This window comes from Phalacrocorax carbo, chromosome 2 (genome assembly GCF_963921805.1).
Source record: "Phalacrocorax carbo chromosome 2, bPhaCar2.1, whole genome shotgun sequence".
Classification (NCBI taxonomy): domain Eukaryota; kingdom Metazoa; phylum Chordata; class Aves; order Suliformes; family Phalacrocoracidae; genus Phalacrocorax; species Phalacrocorax carbo.
In genome coordinates this window covers 34,380,432-34,403,153 of record NC_087514.1, presented here as the reverse complement: position 1 = coordinate 34,403,153, position 22,722 = coordinate 34,380,432, and the positions used below count along the sequence as shown (strand labels likewise).

The 22,722-nt window shown below is 35.8% G+C and overlaps 1 long non-coding RNA gene across 1 annotated transcript; it reads right to left on the bottom strand.

The window, feature by feature from the left end:
- Positions 1-1,716: 1,716 nt before the first annotated feature.
- LOC135312298 (uncharacterized) lies at positions 1,717-21,438 on the bottom strand. Its single transcript, XR_010371865.1, has 5 exons — positions 21,115-21,438; positions 19,555-19,632; positions 14,046-14,173; positions 9,343-9,406; positions 1,717-2,098 (listed from the first exon to the last, which is right to left on the bottom strand). It is a non-coding gene; the product is annotated as an uncharacterized LOC135312298 (long non-coding RNA).
- Positions 21,439-22,722: the final 1,284 nt, after the last annotated feature.

Genomic DNA, 22,722 nt, shown 5'->3' with positions numbered 1-22,722 from the left:
ATTATTCCTATGTAGAAGAAATGCAACATTTTTCTGAAACTTAATATGCAGCTATTTTAAAATATTACAGGAAACAATATTGTTCTCAGCTGTTGCATTTGAACATAACAGCTGTGCTGAATATAATTTGTACTTTCTTTATTTGTTTATATTCAGGGACAGTTTGCAATTCTTTCCACTGACCCACACCACCCCAATTCATTGAACATATAGGTCTTCCTGCAATCGTACAGCAAAGACTAAAACAGAGATGTAGTTTTTAGTTGTTGCTTCCAAAATCTAGACTGCCAGTAACTTAATGAACCCTCTGGAGATATGCTCCCATGTGGAGCACGTTGTGCTTGTGCCTGAGAAGGTTTAAATTAGTTATTTCTTGGAATACCCTGTGATGAAGGCACTGCTACCAACTGCTTTTCTTGTCACTAACTCGTCAGGCCAATAAACCAATTAGTTGTTGCTATAGTAAGGGTCATTTCTTATTATTTTAAAATCTTGGTAGGGATACACAGCACCTCACGTATTTGCAGAGCCAGCATTTTCAGTTCATTATGATTGCATATGAATGTGTTTCTTCACAAAAGCAGTTTTGTTGTCAAAAAGGACTTGTTACGTTGTTGGTTTATGAAGTGCTAGCATAGTATGGGCGTGTGGGGTGGGACGGAAAAGAGCAGGAGGTTGTATGCTTCTTGAGATATTTCAACCATTCATTTTTTATGAATGCTTTTGAAAAATATTTGGTCCTCAATTAGAAGTAGCCACATGCTGCTCCTAAATCACTTTTGGCAAGAAATACCAGTATGCACCAGAACTAGAGCTCGCATCCTTTGGAGGTTTAAGATTTGTCCTTTGAAGCTTTTATCTGTAGGGAAATCACTTTACGCCTGAAAATTTAATATCCTTGAGAACTTAGTTTGTGTCTTTTGGTTTGTATGAATGTCCATGTACTTGTGGCTTTGGGAGGAGGCACCAGAACCTTGTTTTGCCAAATTTGATCTCACAATGTGCCATGTCCTTTGGGAAGAGCTGAACACACCTTTGAATATGTTCTCATTAGAAATTTGGAAGAATTGGCTCCAGAAATTATCTCATACAGAAAAAGTAATTAACTCACATGTTAATTGCCATGGAACCATGGCACAGCACCTACCACTGGGGTAATGAGTCTGACAGATGCAGTTGGCAAAGGAAGGCAGGTGACTCATAGTGTAGTGTTGTGATTTAACCCTGGGGGGCAGCTCAGCCCCATGCAGCAGCTCACTCACTCCCCTCTAGTGGGATGGGGGAGAGAATTGGAAGGGTAAAGGTGAAAAATAAGTGTGGTCTGAGATAAAGAGAGTTTAATAAGTAAAGCAAAAGCTGCATGTGCAAGCAAAGCAAAATAAGAAATTAATTCACTACTTGCCAGATGTTTAGCCATTTCCAGGAAAGCAGGACTCCATCGGATGTAATGGTTACTTAGAAAGACAGATGCCATCTCTCCAAATGCACCTCTCTTCATCCGTCTTCCCTTTTATTGCTGAGAATGGTGTCGTATGGTATGGGATAACCCTTTGATCAGTTGGGGTTGGCTGTCCCCACTGTGCCCCTGCCCAAATTCTTGTGCACCACAGCCCACTTCCTGAGAAGCAGAAAAGGCCTTGACACTGTATAAGCACTGTTCAGCAATAACTGACACATTCATATGCTATCCACATTGTTTTGGTCACAAATCCATACAAGCTACTATGAAGAAAATTAACGATCACAGCCAAAAGCAGTAAATATATTCAGGCTTCCAGAAGTGCCATCACCAGCAAAATAGTTGGACATTGCATTTATCTGTTGGGCATTGGGCATTTGTCATGTGATCCAGGTAAGACATAATAATTAGAGTTAGCATTGAGACCTTACACTAAAATTAAGCCAGGGTCACATCTTGGATTATTTGACTAGCTGACAAGTATGGCAGTTGTGAAGAGCTTTCTTTACTGTAGAGGACCTGTCCTGACATTTGGGACGTAGAAATATATTTTTCATCAGGACAAGCATAAAAGCAAGTCCCTGCTCTGGTTAGGGTTGACCTTCACAACCATAATTTCCTTAGGCATGCTCTGGAGTCCTGAAAAGATAATAAACACAGTAGACAAGATGGGCATGAAAATGAGTCTTCTTCCTTTTGTGCTTCTCACACAAAGTAATTCACAAAAAATACCAACACTAAAAGCATACTTCAATTCTTCTACCTAGGGAGAATACCCTGGATATTGGAACCTAAAAAGTTTTCATGTGAAACTTTTTCTTGATACACAGCCTCATAAAGTGCTGCAGCAGGATCCAAATGTAAGAGTACCTTGCCTCTTCCTTGTAAATGAATGGAAAAGACATGGGGAAATCCTGACTTTTCCTATCCCTTTGTTGTAGTTTGTCTGTCTTTCATTTTATATGTTTGAATGTTTAGTTCCACTGAAGCTCCCAGTCCTTTAGTTCCATAAGAAATTTGATATTAGTCTTGTTGGAACTCCTAAATTTCCAAAAATTTTGGAACCCAGTATTTCTGTTTTTAAAAGCATAACAAAGTTACCGTTACTGAAGGAACTGGAAAAGCCATTAAATTAAAGGTAAGCTACCAGCCACAAAATTACAAAAGAGAAAGAAGGGAAGAAAACTTAACCTTTTTTTCTAAGATTTCTAACCACCTTAGTCAGAAAAGATCCCTAATAGGGAATTCATCTGCAGGAAACATAGAAGACAAGTTAGGGAGAGACTGGCATAGTGGTTCTTCCACCGCTGCCAGAATTGAAGGTTTTGGCTGCTGCTTTGTGTCTGAATCAAAACCATTTTGGTGCATTTCTGGGGTCCTTCCTAGAACAGACTTCTGAGGCTCTAGAGAGTTACTTTTGAGGACAGTTCCACTTCCCTCATGAGGCTAAGGAAGATCAAAGTATCAGGCCTATAGCATACAAAGTGCTATTTCCCACTAGGGTCAGAGGTGGACACCAACGTCTTCAGACTGGGGAATTGTCATGGTACAGAAGTAAAGGATATAGCAAACTGGCAGGTTTGAACAACAGACTCCATAGCTAGTTCAAGGTTATTAATTCTCAGCTCCTTGCATCTCTGGAGCCATGGTGGAAAGGATCACTCCAAACTTTAGTAATATTATTTCCAAGAGTAGTAAACACCATTTCCTTTTGCATGTGCAGTTGAAGAAGGGAGACTAAAAAGCTCTCTGCAGCTATGAAACTAAGACCCTAGGCAACTGGTGGTCTGAGGAAAGGCTGTTATGTTTACTCTGATGACTCTTTTTCACTGACTCTCTGGAGGGACATCAAACCAGCTGCACAGAGTCCCACCATGGTATAAGAGGGGATAGACAGAGAGCAGGAAGGAAATGTGTTGCTATGCAAACAGTACCACCTCTTTCGAAGTAGAGAATTAATCCTGAATACATTCAGGACACAAGACCTGAAAGGCAGGCTTAGTGGGAGGTAATCTGCTCAATGCCCTTTCCTTTTGCATGGCTAGAAATAGCTACAGGATCTGCCTCAGTTTATCTGTCTTTATTTTTTTCATATCTACTTTTTAATAATATCTTGCATTTTATAGTGCCTTTCATCCTAATGATTTCTAAAATGTTGTACAAATTTAACAAACTGATATGTAAACTGTATACTTTGATTATTCATCCACCTCTGCAATGCAATCTGCACAGCAGTTCTTTAAGAATGAAAATACAATGGTCATGACTGGCAGCTGTTCTTGCCTTTATGTAAGTGGTGACGTCTTAACAGCTGCTTCGGAAAATGTTCCTTTGCAAGGTACAATACACTGAGTTGTATGTCCCTGGGAAATTGTGAATTTGAGGCAAACACTGTGAAAAACGTATGTCCACATGTAATTAAAGCAAAGGGCTAAGGAATTGTCAGCTCCAGCTCTGAAGCGTTTTCATTCTGCAGAAGTACATAGGCTAATAATCTTGGGCCTAATCTTGACCATGTTCAAATGTGCAGAGCTTTCATAGAATCCCAAAGGAATTCTCATGGAAAAAGCAGCAGTTCACTGAATAAGTGACTTCATTCTACTTTTTTTTGTGGTGTTACAGATAGGAGTATCTCCTACCAGTCCTCTTGAGGGGCAGGCTCATAAATACTGAGGAAACTGAATGGCTTGGCTGCCCGCTGAATGGAAATACACAGACATATCAGCCACAAAAACAAGTGATCATCAAGGGGAAAAAAAAATAAGACCCTCTTCCATGGACAACTAGGAGTGGGAAAGCACTTTAAAAAGCACCTTCTCATTCTCTCGTATTTCTGTGAAGCTCTAAGCCTCTGCAACCCTGCTCTCAATGTTTCCTTTTAAGGTCACTTCATGGGTGTTTTTGTACAGCTAGGTACAAAAATCTCTCTGATCTCTGCATGAAGGAGGGGAGGCTTCAGAAGTGACAGAGGGCAAGAAGCTCAGTACACAACCCTCTATGTTCCTTTGAAAGGACAATGCTGAAGCCAGAAAAGTTCTACCCTATCTCAGGATCACAGACAGGGTCAGCACAATTTTCCTGCTGCAACTTAACATGCCTGTTTTTGAAAATTTTGGCCCACAGAAGACATTTAGCTGAATTAATCTACCTTTGGTCACATCATCTCCTGTTTGGGTAACCAATTACAAATGTGGAAGACGTGGAAGTGGTAACACCACTTGGACAGTAGAGGAATCTTGGCAGATCAGCAGGCTATCACTGAGGCAGCTGGCAGCCTGTCTAACATACCTATAATTCAAAATTTTGAAGTTCCTATGGTATGGATGTGAAGGGAGATTGCAAGCCCTATGAATTTCTTGCTTTGCTGTTGTCATATGGGTGGATGATGACACCAAATATTTGGTCTGGAACTGAGTGTGCTGCATATTTATGCATTCAGAAACCTGAGCCAGACTCGAATGCTCAAATCATTTATGAATTTTTAGTAGTCTTCCTACTGTAAATGTTTAAAGCTGTAGCTTAGTAATAAGATATTTGATAGTAGCGCTCAAAAAGACACCACTTGAGAGTTATTAAAAAACATCTACAGAGCTTAAATATTTTTAAGGAAAATAAAGTGATGCGGCCATCTTTCTTCCCCCACTGAATAAACACCACAGAAGCAGCTAAATAGAGATGTAAACCAAATAGTTGAAAAGTCAGTTTCCAACTTGCATAAAACCGAAGGAGATAAAATATGTTCCAATTATGTTTCAGTACCAAATAAAGCATATTTTGCATTAGGACATTTTGTGTGTGTGTGTGTCCATATACATATTAAAGTACTCGTGTGTGTATTGACATATGCATACATCTATATACACACACATATCATATAAAAGCAACCAAAAAAAAAAGCTTGTTGGAGGCTTATATTATGCTGACTGTTTTACCTGTGGTCATAATCTGCATCATTGTACCAGACATTGTTTTAATTAAAAAAAAAAAAGTGATGAAGCCACTAAAAGAACTAATTTATTATTTGTATAAAGTATTTATAATAATTGATTGTGTGCCATGGATTTGTGTAAACTTGTAATATGAAGGAAACCATCAAGAACACAATATTTATTTTCCTTGTCTAATGTGCCATAGTGTTTCCAAGATTGCAATGCTGCAAATAAGAGTAATGTCTGATGGGGCACATTGAACAGTTCCCCAGAGACCCTGAAAGGACAGCATATGATAACTTTCAGGGCTCCATTTGTAACAGCAAGATTTCCTTTAATGTTTGCATGTTTCTAATATGAGCTATGTAAAAACGGTATGGAACTCTGTGGAGAGAAGTATTTTTTTCCTATTGCATTAATTTTAATTGGCTTTTGTTTTTCTTCACTGCTATAGTACTTGCTTTCCTCCAGAAAGATGCATAAATGCTTAACCTAGAATAATTATGCATATACATTCTTATTCCATTAATAATTTGTGTTCTAATTATATTTATCATTTGGTCCACTGTATATTTGTGTGACTAAGAGCAATTTAGAAGTGTTTCATTTTCACAGGTTGCTACTATTTTTCTATAGATAAATTAGGAAAGCTTGGGAAATTGCATACTGAAAATTGAAATGAGGACTATACAATCCATTCTGAGACTTGCCTTTTGGTGTTTACCTCAAAGCATGCTTCTGCGTGTGTGCTTGATTTACATTTAGCAATATCTAAGTGCAAATAGTAATCATACACCAAAGTAAACTGGACTATATGCAATTGCTTCCTCTGTTTCTTCAATTGCAGTTGCAATCCCATAGATTCCAATCTTGACAGGTAGCATAATTAGAAAATTCTCTTTGTCTTATTAAATGTGACTCTTCTCAATAGAATTCACTTCATTGCAGGCAAAGAACAGAAAATATACTTCAAATCTAAAATGGGAAATCAAGGGGGACTGTTTTATTTTTATCTGTCTTTGTGCAAGCGACATTATTATCAAAGGATATTGTAATGCTGAAAATGTACTTTTGGGATTTAAATCACGTATTAGCCTGGAAAGCAAAAAGTGCTGTAGGGCCCATGCAATATATTTTCTCATTAATCTGATTGAAAGATTATCCTTCCTATAGCTATGAAAAGTCTAATACCCATATATCCATCTTTCCTGCTAGTAAAATTCAGCTTTGTGCGTAGTCATTGTCTCTTGTGTCTGAGGTCCTACACTCTTCTTCATTTTTCTGTATAAGCCTATCTGTATTAAAATAAATTCAGAACAGGCCGCCATTTCATGCACACATTTTGATTATTTCATAAGCTGCTGAGGAAAATGGAAGTATCAGCAAGTCATGCAGTTTTCTAGTAATGTAATGCTGTCATTACCTCAGTGGTCATGTGAAAAAGTTTAGCTATAATATCTTTGACAAATGTTCAGTGAGTCAAAACAGTGCATTTAAATGAAATGCAGATATGAATGAGCCATTATTACAATCACAACTCCAGCTTAGAAATTATTAAATATGAATATATACACTTTCACAGTAACCTGACATTTGTAATACATAACTAGCTGTGCATTTCTCACCCCCCTCCTCCCGTTTTCCTCCCCATCATCCCCCGGATTGAGAATAGAGGAAGTCATTTTGATCAGAGGCTGCACACAGTAATTGAAGACACTCCTGATGATTTCATGCAATCAGAGTGGCACATTATTTGTGATGAAAATTAAGTAAGGAAGGAAAGCAGATTTATAGGTTGTCTTGCTTATGGTCAACTGCCTTTACAAAAGATTAGCAATTCTATTCTAACCACCCTAGCTGCATATATACTTTTCCACATCGTAGATTTACTGAAATTTTCATATAACCTTAGTCATAACTTGCAGTACCTCATGATTTTAAGCTTTTAATGAAACTACAGAAGATGTCTTAAACTGAATGATTTCTATTCTGAGCTCTTTGAGTGCTGATAGCATGAACAGTATAGATGGCTCTAGCCATAACTGTCACAGAGATAATATTCTTTTATGCCTCAAGACACTAAGATGGTGCTGTAGATAACCAAAAGGAATAAGCTGCCACCATCACTAATCTGCAGCTTTGAAACACTATAGCTTTTGCATGGTTAAGAGAAGGTAAAATTACCTAGAAGTGTAATATAGGAGACATTTTTAAGTGAACATAGAAGGGAGAACTAAAGGTTTTCATATTTTGTAATCTATATCCACTCTGGATCAAATCAACTATATCCCCCTTTTTGTGTGTTTATGGATAACAATTGAAAATACAAAAGAAGCTGAAGCCTTTGAATCCTCCTAGGATACTTTACACTAATATAGTGAAATTGAAATATGGGGAATAGTTAGCCTTATTGTTCCCTTCAGAGTTTAACTTTCAAGATATTTCATATAGGCTTTTGGTTGGTTTTATAATACATGTAACAGATTTTGTCCACAATAATATCTGCTTTGTGCCAGAGGAGTATAATTTCTGTTGATTATTTTTCAATATGTAAAAGCAAATGCTACTAAAACTTTAATAAGAGACCGAACTTTATTTACATTTGTCATAGTTAAGCTTGCCAAATTAAAAATAAAATTGTAGAGGAACATGGAGTAATGCAAAAAGTAAAACTTCTACAAAGTCTGTTCCACTTTAAGGTACCATTACCTAGAAATAGCCTTGTTTATTTCAATTCTTTAGAAGTATTTCTGAACAAATTAAGGTTTTACCATTCATATAGCATATAATTATTATTTGTTGTCTATAATGTCTCATGTGTACTACCATTAAAATTTGATTTATGATAAATAAATAAATAAAGCCCAAGGAACCTGCATCTTTTTTACCACCTAGATTTTTTTCCACACACAGTTTAGAAAACCCTGATCAAAAATCCTATTGTTGTGAGAATACAGTCTGACATGAAAGTGTCAGGGAAGCAGTGAAGGAAAAATGATGAACTAAACATCAGCAGAGTTGGACCTATGACAAAAAACATTTTCTGGGTGTGTTTTTTAGAAACTGGAGTAAGCTTTTCAGAGAAAAGAGAAATTTCTCTTGAAGATATCAAGCAATATGCACATTTTTTTAATTGAACACATGAACTATCAATAATAATCTGCTAATTTGTGTTCCAAAATACAATCATTGTTGGGACAAAAATACAAAGCATGCAGGAAGCTATTAAATGCACAGCAGTACTTGAAATCGAACCACAGTGACTTGTTATGGCATGCTGACATTATTGGTTCTTGTATATAGTTACATAATGATCTCTGAAGCCAGATTTTAAAAGAGGGCTGTAAAGCGGATAAGGGACATCAAAATCTGGCTTCACCATCAACTTTCTAAACTTCATGCTAAGCGGTACTTACAATTCTTCTGTGTAAACAACTGCATGCAGTTGAAAGTAGAACAAAAATACATTTTTTTCCCACTGCAAGAGGTATGTTGTGTAATAAAGAGTTAAAAACTCTACTTCTAATTAAAAATGGGATTGTAATCTCTCATCTTGCCTGAATTCAGTTAATGCAGATGCCCCCCACCCTCAATTCAACTTGACTTCTGGTAGCTCTACAGCCTGTCATTGCTGCTTTTATGGCAAAACCAGGTCTTCAGTTAGTAGGTGATCAGGAAACCACGGATATTTTGATCAAGAAAAATCCCAAGTACTGAGAAGAAACACTGAGTCAGAAACAGGAATTCACCTAATTCTGTGACTCCACCCATTAGCCTGTTATAAATTGTCTTAATATTAATTCCAAAATTATTTTGAAGGAGCTGCCCAGCAACAAGGCATATTATTCCTGTGCACACAAGGTATATTACTCATATGCATAGCACTGCCATTTACATATATGAAATGCCATTTTTGGCCCCAGTAGTAGGTGAAGGAAAAGGATTTTTACTTACTATTGTGCTGCTGCTGTTCACATGGCCCATCTGAGTCTCACTGTCAGAAGAGCTTACAAATGGTCTGAAAGAAAGAACTGTGCAGGTTTATCCCTATCTAGCTATACCTATTTACAAATTGTAGAAGAGGAGTTATTTAAAATACTTTGTCTGGAAAGTTAATATAGGGTCATCTCACAAATTAATTACCTTTTGTTTTCATTTGTATTCATCACAAAACACCTGGTTTTGATTACTGTACATATTCAGTCCTTAAATTAAGGTACTCTAATGTTAATGATAGAATATGATACGAGTACCTAGAAGATGTTTATTATATACTAGCACAAAAATGCACAAAAACACAGAAAGTGAACCTTGTGTTTGTCATTAATGTGGCTCTGTGCAGAGCTCTGCACTGTACTTTCTCTCCCCTTTCCAAACCAGACAAAAGGTAATTTATTCCTTCTTTGAGTATGAATACTGTACAATAGATGAATAGTCTATGCTAGCAAGCTTTCAAAGCTGATGTTGCTGAATAAGAATCATATACTTCTCTGAGATGTGTTTTTGTCCTGAAAGGTGTAAAAAATGCACCTCTTCCATTTTCCAAAGGGTTTGAACCAAGCCAGACACTTTTTTTTTTCCTGGCTATTGCTCAATTGGCCTTGTGTCTGTGCTGCAGCCAGACACATTGTGTATCTGGATATGCAAACCTTTGTGTTTAGAAAGCAAGGCAAAACTGCATATTGAAACAGAATTGCCACAGCAAATTCTAATAGTGCACTTTCTCTGAAAGCATCTGCTGACGCAGTCCTAAATCTGATGCATCTGCTTTACACATTGCCATTTGGGTTATTACAAATAAAGGCAATGGAAGTGATGAACAGAGAATTTGGCTTCATGTGGACTAAAACAAAATCAAGACGTGTTAGTGCAAGAAATACATGGACAAGTTGGTCTGAGTGAAGTGGTGGCCTACCAAAGCAACCAGCAGCTGGGCAGAATGAGAACTGGGTTGGTTCAGCCTTACAAAGAGAAGACAACTTACTGCTGTCTATGACTTCCTAATAGGAGGGTTTAGAGAAGATATCTTCTCTACACTAAACCCAGATGACCTCTAGCTTTCCCCATCCATCTTAAAAGATTCTGTGATATAATTATTTTGAAGTTTAGGTCAGTTAAGTCAGCTATTCAACTTCGGACTTAGGCAAATGCCCCCAAAACTGGTATTTTCTGCCTAGTTTGGAGAAGAAAAAGAGGATGACACACCCGAGCACCATTGATCCTACAGAACAGTGTCCAGGAGTTCCTTAGAGTGCATAAAATAAAAATTAAAAAACCCCTAGTACTCATGCATAAAATTCAAACTTGAAATGCGTGGTTAAGTACCAGAGCTAACTGCTTAAGATATTATATTCATAATTTCACTTTCATGAAGATTCTCGAGGTGTCAGATGATACTTCCCAACCATTATTACTAGGCTAAAAGGAACGGCATGTAAAGTTGAAAATATCTTTGCAACATTATGAGTGCTATTTGAAATTTCCAAATTACTTTCACCATATAATTTTAGCAGCATACTGGAATTAGTACAGTACTAGTAATATACATATTGGAGAAGAAAGTACTGCATAGATGAGTTTATATCAGTACTTGCATTTTATCAAGCATTATAGTCTGCTATTCTATGAGTAGTAAAGCAATGATAAATCATGTGGTAAATATAATGTTATGAAAAATATGACTGCACAGCTCATCAGTTATATGCCATTTTGCTTTTTTAAAACTTACAATGCTACACAGTATAGAATATAGACATTATAGCTGAATTTTTTAAAAGGGCAGATTAATTTATGACCAATAACAACATCTCTAGTTATATTGCAAAAATAAGGTTTATCAGATCTTGTGCTTCTGGACATACACTGATCATTGAAAAGGTCAGGATATAATTTTTATGCACACACACAACTTTTTTCTTTAGATGAAGTTTTTGTTGTTGCTGCTCTTTGCTTTATGTTTTGTGGAAGCTGGAGAAATTAATCAGTAAAACAAGCAGTCTACTGCATCTGATAAGACTGTAATGAGTCTAGAACTTCCTTAATGATTCTAGAACATAGTTTCTTTAATCAAAAGGAGTACATGACCATATCATGTTACTAGTCACTGCAACTGTCTAGTTATTTTTTTCTTCATGTGGAGGCTGGTAATGCTTCTAAATGAAAAATAATGCTATTTTCCCCTCATGCTTTGGGGAAATGAAATATTAGTAAGGGTACTATAAATCAAATGTTCCAATATTGCAGAAGTATCACATTGAAATAGGTTACCAGTTACAAACCAAGGACTTCTGTTGTTACTGTTGTTTTGATTTCCATTCCAGACAGGTGTTGATCAGACATATCTAGACAGACCTTATGATGCAATAGTGTGTAAAACATATGAATAAATCTTGCCTTCTATAGATATAAAACTCTGCCTTATTTACTGCAAGAACTGAGAAGAAGAATGGTCAAACTGGAAAAGAAAAAGTGGTCTCAGTGATAAGGTCACTCTGTAGAATTTGATTCACTGCAAAACAATTAAGTTGTTCTGAGTAGTTCCTTAAAGCGAAACCTTTTACAGTTGGTTCTTAATTAAGTTTATCTAATCTGGGAAACTTGTGCTCTTATCTTCAGAAGAACTGAGAGGTTTTAGCTGCAACCAATTTTAGTAGGAACTGTATGCTGAGCACGTGATATTTTAGAAAAATGTTATTAATGCTAAAAACCCAATTTGTTAGGTACAGCACCCAAATTTAGTGGATTATTTTGATGTTCCTCTCCATATGCATTTGATATCCATTGCAAAATGAGGACAGGAGAGTTTCTAGTGCATTTCATAGATGTTGTGAAAAAAACCCACATATGTACAGCATTTCAGTTCTGTGGTGATGAACACCATAGAAAAGGCCATTATAAAATTAATTATTTTATATTCAGTGTTGGGTTTGGCTTGTCTCAGGTAAGTAGCCAATGGTATAGTGGTATAAAGAGATATTAAACAGGCTCTGATTCCTTGAGCCTGTCTGTCTTATGCAATGAATCAGGCTGGGGTCTGGTGGGAAAAATAAAATTTGATCATAATATTTTTATGGCCATTTGAACTTGCTCTGGCTCTTAGTTCCATGTGAAATATCTGAGAACAGAGTCATGGTAGGGTCTACTCAATTCTCTGTGGAGAGACTTTGAAAGTCAGAGTAGTTCTACTGCAACAAACTAGTCAAACTAATCAGCACCGTGGGAGAAGCCTAAGCTGGATTTCATCTACAGAAAACATCTCTGGAGAATCTAGCAAAATTTCAATTAGGGAAGTAGCCAGTGTAACTTTTTCCAGTGCTTGTTGTTCTGATTAAGGTGTGCAATGAAATCATATCAAGGTTCAGAACTTGAGGAAATAACATCAGGAAGAATTATGCCTGTCCTTTTGGTTTCATTTATATTTTCCAATGTGTTCACCGGTCACTTGGTTGCACAACAGGAAAATTCATGTCCAGTATAAGTTCAAATCCATTTTAGAGGACTCAGTCTTCAGACATGCTGAATATCCTCAACTGCTTTTACATTCCAGAGCAACTGAAGTTTCTCAGCACTCTGGAATTTTTGGAAATTAATGAGCAGTTTAGTTAATTTTATACTTTGTGAGAATCTGTGGAATTTGAGAAAGACAGTGTAACATTTGTAGGTATTATGGAGTCATAAGAGTGTGTCATAGAAAAGAAAAAGATATTTTGCAAACTCTAGTTGAATGAAGAGTAACTTGAATTATAATCCCAAGGACTAGTTTGATCACAGTTTGTGACTCTAATGGCAAATTAGTTAAAGTGCAACTGGGTGTGCACAGACACAATTAGCAACTTAAACAGTCCAACATGACTTGAGATGTCAGAGGTATGTTCCATGACAAAAGAGGAAAGTTTGATTTGTCTTCAGACTGATAGCAATAGTTTTAGTCTCTCTTAATGAGACATTTTTTAGTAGTAAAATGGTTAATATATTTAGTCAGATGATGTAAAAATTCAAAATGTTTAAAAGTGTCTCCTTCTTACCTACAAAATGTACTCCAGTTTGGTGCATAAATAATACTTTTACAATGTTGATATTGATATTACGGTCTCCTAACTACAGAATGATCTGTATGCCCTTTCCTGTGTTTTCTTTCTTTCTGTCTTCTGCCACTGCCCTTTCCCTTATTGACTGGTGTCTTGTAGTGGACTTCATAAGCCTAAATTATTTTTCATGTAATGTACAAGAATTAATGGTATAGTTATCTCTAAAATACTGTAGTATGAAAAGACATAAACCATGTGTGTATTTGAGGTAGGTGTTCTTACAAATATCTATAAATAGATGGGAAGGGGGCAGGGGGGTGTTTGGTTGTTTTTTTTTAACTGGAAAAAAGTCCTGTACCTGTGATTTAAGGTATTCTTACATGCAACATCTTCAAAGCCATCCAAAACTTCTTTTGGACAGACAGCTCAATTTGTTAATACAATAAGACATAATTTGCTTTCATCAACAAAGCACCCACAAAAGGGACGGTCTTGATCGTCCCTTCTTTTCAGTAAAAGGTGGTTGCTCATTTATGGAATTTGTCAGGACACCAGTCATCAAAGGGGGAAGACACCACATGCACCCACAGAGACCTTCCAGCTCATGAGCACCCTGTGTTGGGGACTCACCTCCATGAGTGAAAGGACCCTTCAGCTCCCAGTGCTGTTCAGTGTTTGGATGCCCTGCTGTCACTCCTAACACTGGTGCAAACTGAGACCTGGACTGAAACTCTGAGCCACCAGTGGCAGTATCTAGGCTGGAATGGAAGCAGCAAATCAAAAGAAAAGAAGGCAATATGCATGCTACCTATTTCCAGAGCAAAATACTTCAGTTGTAAGAAATGCTTACAGGGAAATCAAATGGTGTTCATGCACTTTCTACTCAAATGGACAGAAATGGACATATAAGAGCATTAGGTCTTCTGTTCCTTCAAGTTCTTCTCTCCAGTGAGAAAAAAACACTTTCATGAAGATTTAATTTAACTGTAAAAAAAATCTCTGTGGATAAAATCACTAATATGAATCTCAAAAGGGATATTTCTGAGAGGTGAAAACTTTCAGAGGAAGCAGGGTTGATTTGATTATAAGTGAACAAAGCTCAGAATTCCCAGTGGTGTGATAATCCTTAAAATGAAAATGCTTCCTAAACAGAACACTCTGTATGGAAGCATCTTTCAACACACACTTATCTGAAGTTCTTTACAAACAAAATCCCTATCAACAACAAATTCTTATGGGATAAAGGAGATCTATTGGAATTTACGTCATGAGTAAAAGACAAGCTCAACAAGCCTACGGTGTTTTTGAGGACATGATCAATTTTATTATAGAAATAAAATTAAATGTTTACTACTAGAAAATATGTGCTTGCCTGTAGGAAATATCACTCTTATCTAAATGATCAGTCCAGTATGGAGGAATACCCCATTGCCATATTTAATTAGTAAATACAGAAATTGAAATCTATGAGTAGTACAGTATAAGTCATGTTGGTCCACTGCTCAAAACCAGTAAACAATTATAGCAGAAAAATTAGAGAAATAATATGCAAACAAAACCAGCAAAGAAGGCTTACCTGAAAGGCTTATTTTTCTACCCTTATCAACTTGCTATGCAAAGACTGTCTTTCCTTCCCTTTCCTTTCCTTTTCTTTTCAAAAACAATGACTTTTGCTTATTTTTAGGGCTTTTCAACTTACTATTTACTGCTATACAGTCCTTTGGGAATGTTGTTCTCTCATGTACAAATAGTTGATTTCTCCATTTTGCATAAAGACCACGTTTGTGTCCTTTTTTTCTTTTTTTGCCCCCTTAGCACTTTTTATTCCTCTGTCTTTTTAAAATATCTAGACTAGCAAGTAAATGGATCATGTAGTATGTCTCATCTTTAGAAAGATATTGCGACCTACCAATCTTTCTAACACATAAATGTTGGGAGCAAAAGAGTTTCAAATCATCCTCTAGTAATATCAAATATATACAGCTTTGTCAGTGTGAAAGATGTCACCAAGAAAGAACTTTCTCTTTATTAGACTAAAGTAAATGTCACATCAATTAATAATTCAGTAATATTTCTTCAGCTACTATTTTCACAATAAACTTCTATGTTTGCCCAGTATTGGAGCAAAAATAGATAATGGAATTATATTTTATCACTGTAGTCAGATAACTGGAAGTGATGCTTGTCTTAAAACCTCTGCCTATTTGTACAGTACATGGTATTTTGATTGTTGATTCTACAGTATAATCGGTAACTACACTCAATAGTATAGTAGATTTTTCAACTTGTTTAATCTCACTGTCTTGATTTCATGGTGAGATTGTGATGAGCAACTCCCATTTACTCTTGAGTTCAGCATTAATATAATTACATAATAAACCACAATCAATGAGGACCCTTAAAGATTGCCACTTTATTTTCAGTTGTTATTGTTTTTAAACACAAATCTTGACAACCAATTTTGGCTAACACACATAAAGTGCTATTCAGAGTGGAAAGGAGATTTGTATATAGGCATGAAAACTGATACCTGTTTTATTTCAGTTATCAAAAAGCTTATAAACAGAATATTTATATTTTCTAGTCCAACAGGAAGTTAATATGCAGTCAGATCTGTAAGTAATTTAATAAAAAAGTAAACAATTCATCATTAGTTTGCATTTCACATTTTAATCTGTTTGTTTTATTGGTTGCTCTATTTTATCTTTTTTTATTTGAGGCTTGTCTGAAAGAAAATATGCTATACATTTGAGCCAAACCACAGTAAAATGATTCTGCCTAACTCTGAGAGACCCAATCATTTCTTTTTATATTTTATAATAACATATGACATGTCAATTTAAACAAAATACACAATATTTGCTGACTGCAGTAAAAGGTTGATATTAAAATAATGTGTTGCTGTTAAGAGCAGATAATTGAGCATACCGCAGTGTAGGTACTATCTGCTATAACAAATGCAATACAAAAAACTAATGTTTCCTTAACAAAGGGTGCTCATACAGATAATATTTGGTATCTAGAATTTTACACTTTCTCAGTGTAACCGTTTAGCAGAAGTCTCTATTTTTTTGTATCTTTATTCTACAATAAATTTTAAAACATATGTATCAGTCCTAAACAGTTTAGTGGCAGCAAATATTGTAAAATATTAGTAAGATCTTTTTTCTGGGCAATGGTGGGTGTATGTTTCTGTGTCTGTGCATTTATGTGTATGCATTTTAAGATGAAATCTTACTCTCCTGTGTTAGATTCTTCCTGAATTTACCTTCATGAGCCACCATGTGTTTTTCTACTTGCTATACTTAAAAAAAAAAAAAAGAAACCTCCAAATCCTAGATCACCAGTGTTCTAGTGCAAACAAAAATGCCTTCTGCTGTTAGAGCAAACCCTTTACACAATTCTCAAATTTTTAGGAAAGCTAAATTTCGCTTCGTTTTTGCTGTAAAATTCTGTGCTTTCACTTGTTCCATATGGACATGTATCTTATTATGTTTAACATAACCTGTGCTTCTCTATACTCAGTCTTCTTGCCTCCTTGCTTTTTTCCCCGAGTACTGGATGGGATGTAATCATCTGTATTTGCTACTTCATACCATTTTTCTCACCTCCTTCCCTCAAGCTGTGCTTACTTTGTCCAGCTTAACACTTGACCTTGAAACTCTAGATCCCAGGAGGAGCTTTTCTCAGGTCTTACTAGAGCTCTGCTAAAACTTCTTGTACCCAGTCTCCCCCTTGATTACCAGCCCTGCTCCTGACACATCACTCTAAATCATTCTCCACAGCAATCAGGTTCTTCCCAGCGTAGCTCCATACTCTGCTGCCCCTAATAGCAAACAAGGGCTGTTGAAGGGGGAGGAAATGTGGTGGCAACAGCACAGACACTTTGCTCGTTGCCCCACTCAGTGTCACTCAGGCCAGCCACCTTTGCACAGAGCCAGAGGACGTGGTGGGTGTGCAAAGGCTCCTGTCATTCTGCTATCTGACCAATGGCACACAGCATAAAACATCCCAGTCTGAGCTGGGCATCTTCTCATCTCTCTTCTCCCCATTCCCACCCATGTAAAATTGTATTTGCCCCTGCAAATTGTTAACAGTTTATGAAGAATTGATCTTCTAAGGCTATTGTAGCAGAGTACCATCAGCAGGTTTTGGATACTCAGCCAAAAAAATCCTCCAGGTGTTCAGGTATTCTCTTTAGCTCAGACACTAGGCTCATTCTTCTAAAAGTATATTTGGATCTGTCATATTTTTATGCATAATGCAAAGTTGAAAGTGATCTACAACATCCTTCTCAATGCATTTTTACTGCAGTGAATTTGTGACATTGTTGTCTTATATGTAGAGCTGCAAGAAGTAGACTGTTTTGCTATGTATTCCTACATGTAGTTTGTTACATTAATGATATGAATTGTATAATTCTTAAAGCAGGATTAGGGAAAGAAGTGTTTGCTGATAAGAGAAAGAGTGCTATTTCAGTCTGGGGTACCTGTGAATGAGAACAGACTCAGAAGCCTAAATATGTTCCTTTTCATATTGATCAGACTTCTGGAGGGAAACAAAACAAAATAAAACCAAACAAAAACCAAAAACTTGAAGCAGGATGAGTTTTCCCTTTTAAAAATGAAGTACAAGAATCCACTCCAAATGATTTCATATTTGATGTGTTTGAACAAAATATGTATTTAGCTTCTCTTTTCAAACTAAAGATAAACTCCAGGAGAGTTCAGGTTGTTTTGCCTTTTGTCTAGAGGTCCTCTAAATTTTAATATTTTGTGTTATACCTATGGTCTATTACTGAAATTTACCTTATTTTTTGAGGTGTCTACAGTAATTTGCTGTTGAAAAGGTCTCTTCATCTGTTGCCACATTAACCTGTTAACTGTTCATTAAAGCTATGGAATCCTGTATCCATGTCCAGTGAGCTGTGGCATAGGTCATTGTCAGCAAGTTTGCCACTGTAAATTGCAGGGGGAAATCTTGTTGCAAATCTGGCTGCAATATCTACTTAACTTTGCCACTTCTCTTTTTCCTGTGATTGCTTGTCTGCCACATTGAAATAGGATCCTGAAAACTTTTGCAGGGGTTTTGAGGTCCTATAAACTTCAGAATAAAATCATGGATATTCCTGCACACTTTTTGTAGTCCATATATAAATTCTGCAGCATATAACTCAAACTAAATTTACACACAACCAAATTTAAACTGTACCTGTTTATTCTTTTCCTCCTTCTCCAAATAAGGTGCAAAACTGTGTACAAGTAAAATTCAATTCCCAGTCAAAAATTTTGCCCTTTTTTGTGGGAACTGGAAACTCAAGGGGGTATGTAACTGAGATACAAGTTTAGTGTAGGGTCTTAAAGGAGGGGAAAAATATCTGAGAAGTTTAAAATAGAATTAAATACAATAAATTGCATTTTATTTATAATTTACACTGCCTTTTCCAGGGAAGGGGAAATTACTTGTGTTGTAGTTAAGTTTTACCTTGCGACAACATGCTCAGAGGTATCTTTTCAAGGTAGATGGTTATCATCACAGGCCTTATTTGAGGGATTAATTTTTAACATTGTCCATAATGTCTTTAAATAGTTTTTGCTGTCTTACCTAAGTACTGTGGCTAAAATCTTGATTCCTGTAAGTATTAATAGAGAATACTTTTGCCACAAAAAATGGAATTGAAGGCTATGTAAGTGATGATAAATAGAAACTAGAGAGTTCTTTATACTAAGAGTATGTGTCTTGAAAACCCTGTCCTGATTCTTTCCCCCCTTCCTCTCCATCATCAAAGATATGAAAGGCTGAAGCCCACTTATCTCAAGCACTGTCTTTCACAATTTCCCAGTGTGATTGCTACACTCATTTGGGATACTTGGCTGATAGATCCCTAGCTTTCATCTTGTGACAATGGAAAGGAGGGCATTCTCAGCGACAGGCCAAAAATATGAAACAAACTTCCTACAAAGCTGATCCCAAACAGTGGAACATCTTTCACATGACTTTCAAGCTCAGTACAAGGCATATCTGTATTAACTGGCATTCCCCAATAGCTATGTAGTAATGACACTGAACACAGGAGGAATCAACCTCCAGAACATTATGGTAAAGAAACAGCTTCAAAGAAGAGAAAGAAAAGCAGTACCTTCTAGAAGTAATTTTGATGTATCTTTAATCATTTCTATGTGCTCAAATACTCCAATGATTCGTGCCATAGATATACCTATAAATAAATCACAGAAAGTTGGAAAACATCTCTGAAACATAAACCAAAGTAGTCATCATATGCAATGCACATGAGAAATATTTAATTAGCTGTGCAAGTGAGCTGACATGCAAGCACAGTATGTTAATTTGCAGAATTTGCTTTGAGGAACACAAGCTGTTCCTTAACTGTGCAAAAACGAAAGTAGTTTATACAAAATTAAGTTCTGAAATCAATTGTAAAACTTCTCTAGCAACTTCAAGTGGCACTTGGTAAAGACACTGCAGTTAAGAGATTATCGGTATTTCAATTATAAATTCATATATTGAAGTGCGATGTTATTATCATTATAATACTATTCCAGTAATTGCAGGACTGCTGGGAAAAAAAAAAAAAAAATTAACACATCAAATAAGTTACAAAAGTGAATAAAATGACAACAGCAAAAAAATTACAAATAACAACTAGAGGAAAGTCTTACGATTGAAACAAAGTTGTCAAGAACTGGAAATATTATTTCATGATCTGTAATAGTGTAATAAAATATTAAGTTCTGTATTGCCAAATGCCATACTGTCATCTAAAATAATGAGGAGGGAAAAGAACTATGATCACTAGGTAAGATTTCAAGAGATCTTCAACTCTTCTAAGTGGAATAGAACAGTTTCATTTTATGCTCGAGATGAAAATCTATCCTACTTGGAAACAATCAAAGAGATTATTATTAACAGGGTGTTTGGAAAGTTAAGAACAGAATATCTTTTCAAGAACTTTACCAAGAAATAGAAGGTTAGAAATAGCATGATAGTTAGCAATGGAATTTTAACCGTGTAACAGCTTAAGAGAGGGGGCTGAAAGAGTGGCCACTTTAAAATCTCCAGGAAATTTGCCACTGAAAAAACCCAATCATTAATAATAGCTGTTATGTGGTGGGGGAATCAGAAGAAGGAAAATCATCAAACACAAGGTAGAGTGAAAGTGCTCATGTTTTTATATAAGGTGATATTAATTGAATCGTGTAGGCAGAACAGGGAGCAACTAGACTTGGTAATAGGAAAAGGATTATTAACAGTTATAGAAAAGGAAGGAAAAACCACTTGGGTTAAGCAGTACGTCAGACATGCATTGTAATCTTTTTTGTAATTGGAAAAGTTCCATTTATTATTCATTAAACAACAGATTCAAACTGATTTAAAACCAGTTACTCTGTGAAGGAAGAAAATATTTGCAAGGTACTTTCTAGGTGATAGATTTATAAGTCAGAGTATCAACATTAAAAAGGATTTCTCAGTTTCAGAATGTAAAATAAGTTACATAGTACAGTAGTTTTTTATGTCACTATGATCAAAAACTTACACTGGTATTTAGGAGGTTAGCAGGGAAAATAGCTATATATTGCTCAAGGGGGTTGAAAATCATCATAAGTATAAAACAAAAATCATCTAAATTTTAGAATCATTACTCAATGGAATGGCAGTGCATATTTGCAATTACACTTACAGTTTCTTCTGATTTTGAGACCCCAGTGTTGAGGTAAATTGGGGGTTGATGAAAAGCTTTTCTAAAAATAGGATGCAAATCAGGTAAGGTATTCTTTGAATTGTGACAACTTAGAAATTCATAATCTTCTGTATTTCACTTCCATCTCCTTTTTTTTTTTTAACTGGTACTCGTCCACTGGTAGAAATCTGTGAATTAAATTTCATCTTAAATAAGAAACTTTTATGATATATTTAGGAGACTAATAGAAATTTATTATTTTACTTCAGATATTGAGAAAAAACACAGTCAACATAACTTTCAACCTAAAGTTATAAGCAAAACTTAAACTGTGTTTAGCTAAAAATCAGAGATACAATAACTACTAAGAAGCCAAGGTTATAGCATTTAAGGAGAGGAGGTATAGTTAGAAATGGACAAATAAAGAATAAGAAAGAATGGAGAAATAAAGAATACAGTTTTAAAGTCTAAAAAAATTATTGATGCTTCCTCAGGAAAAAAATGATGGTAGTAAAACAAATTATAAAAGAAGCAAGATGTTTAAAAGAATCCATTTCTGGAGGGGCGTTTTAGGTTAGTTAGAAAAGAAAGGGCCAAAATGTTAAGAGTTTCCCCAAGAGTACAAATTGACTTTGAGAATGTACAGGTAATAGGATGGGGAAGATAAAAATGGCTTAGAAATAAAGGCTAAGCAGGAAGTGTGGCAACTACGACAAGGAAGACTGCTTCATATTGGGGAACCTACATGAAAAGAAGTAAGACAAGATGAAGTATAATTTATATAGAAATAACATAGCCAAGAACTTTGCTGTATTGTAAGGTGACTTACTGAACATAAATGAGTTTTGCACAAATTTAAAAGAAATTAATTGTTACAAGCAGTGTCTATAAGAAAAGGTAAATGTGCATGAGAGTAAATGAAATAAGAATGATATAAGAAGAAAAAAAGGAAAATACGAAAAAGGTTAGAAAGCTCAAGAAAAACAGGAGAGCAGGAAGCTTTAGAGAGAAGAAAAAAATCCAACAACAGTGTAATAGATGCATTGTAACTAGAAAGTAATAGGGATGATTAATGGAAGGTGAAATTAAAAGAAGTGATGTAAGAGCAAAGAGTACTACAAGGTCATCTATAGCAATGAGCTATATGAACCCTGACATTTTTACAATGGGTTTTCAACAGAGTGAACTGATCCTAAAGTATAGCAGCTTGAGTGGGACAGAGGAGAAAGAAAGAAAAGGTTATGTTGCAGCATGATGGAAAAAAAGGTTGTCTTAAAAAATTAAGTCTTTTCAACAGCTTAAGCCACAGAGAGTTCCTTAGTGACCTGATTTGTCAAATGGATTTTTGTCCCTCGCTTGGTATTTTCAGTTCACTGCATTCTCGCATTCTCTTACACCAGGTTTCAGTAAATAATATCTGAAAAAATTAAAATGCTGCAATGTTTAAATTAATGCCTCGGCTGAATTGGGTTTCCCCATATATTTAGTGTAAACATCTTAGGATTACTTTAGGAGGATGTGCTTTCTGACTATTGATGGCAGTTCAAGGGTCCCAAAATGCAGGAAAAATATCCAGTTCAAAGTATCACTCCCTACAGCTATGGATTT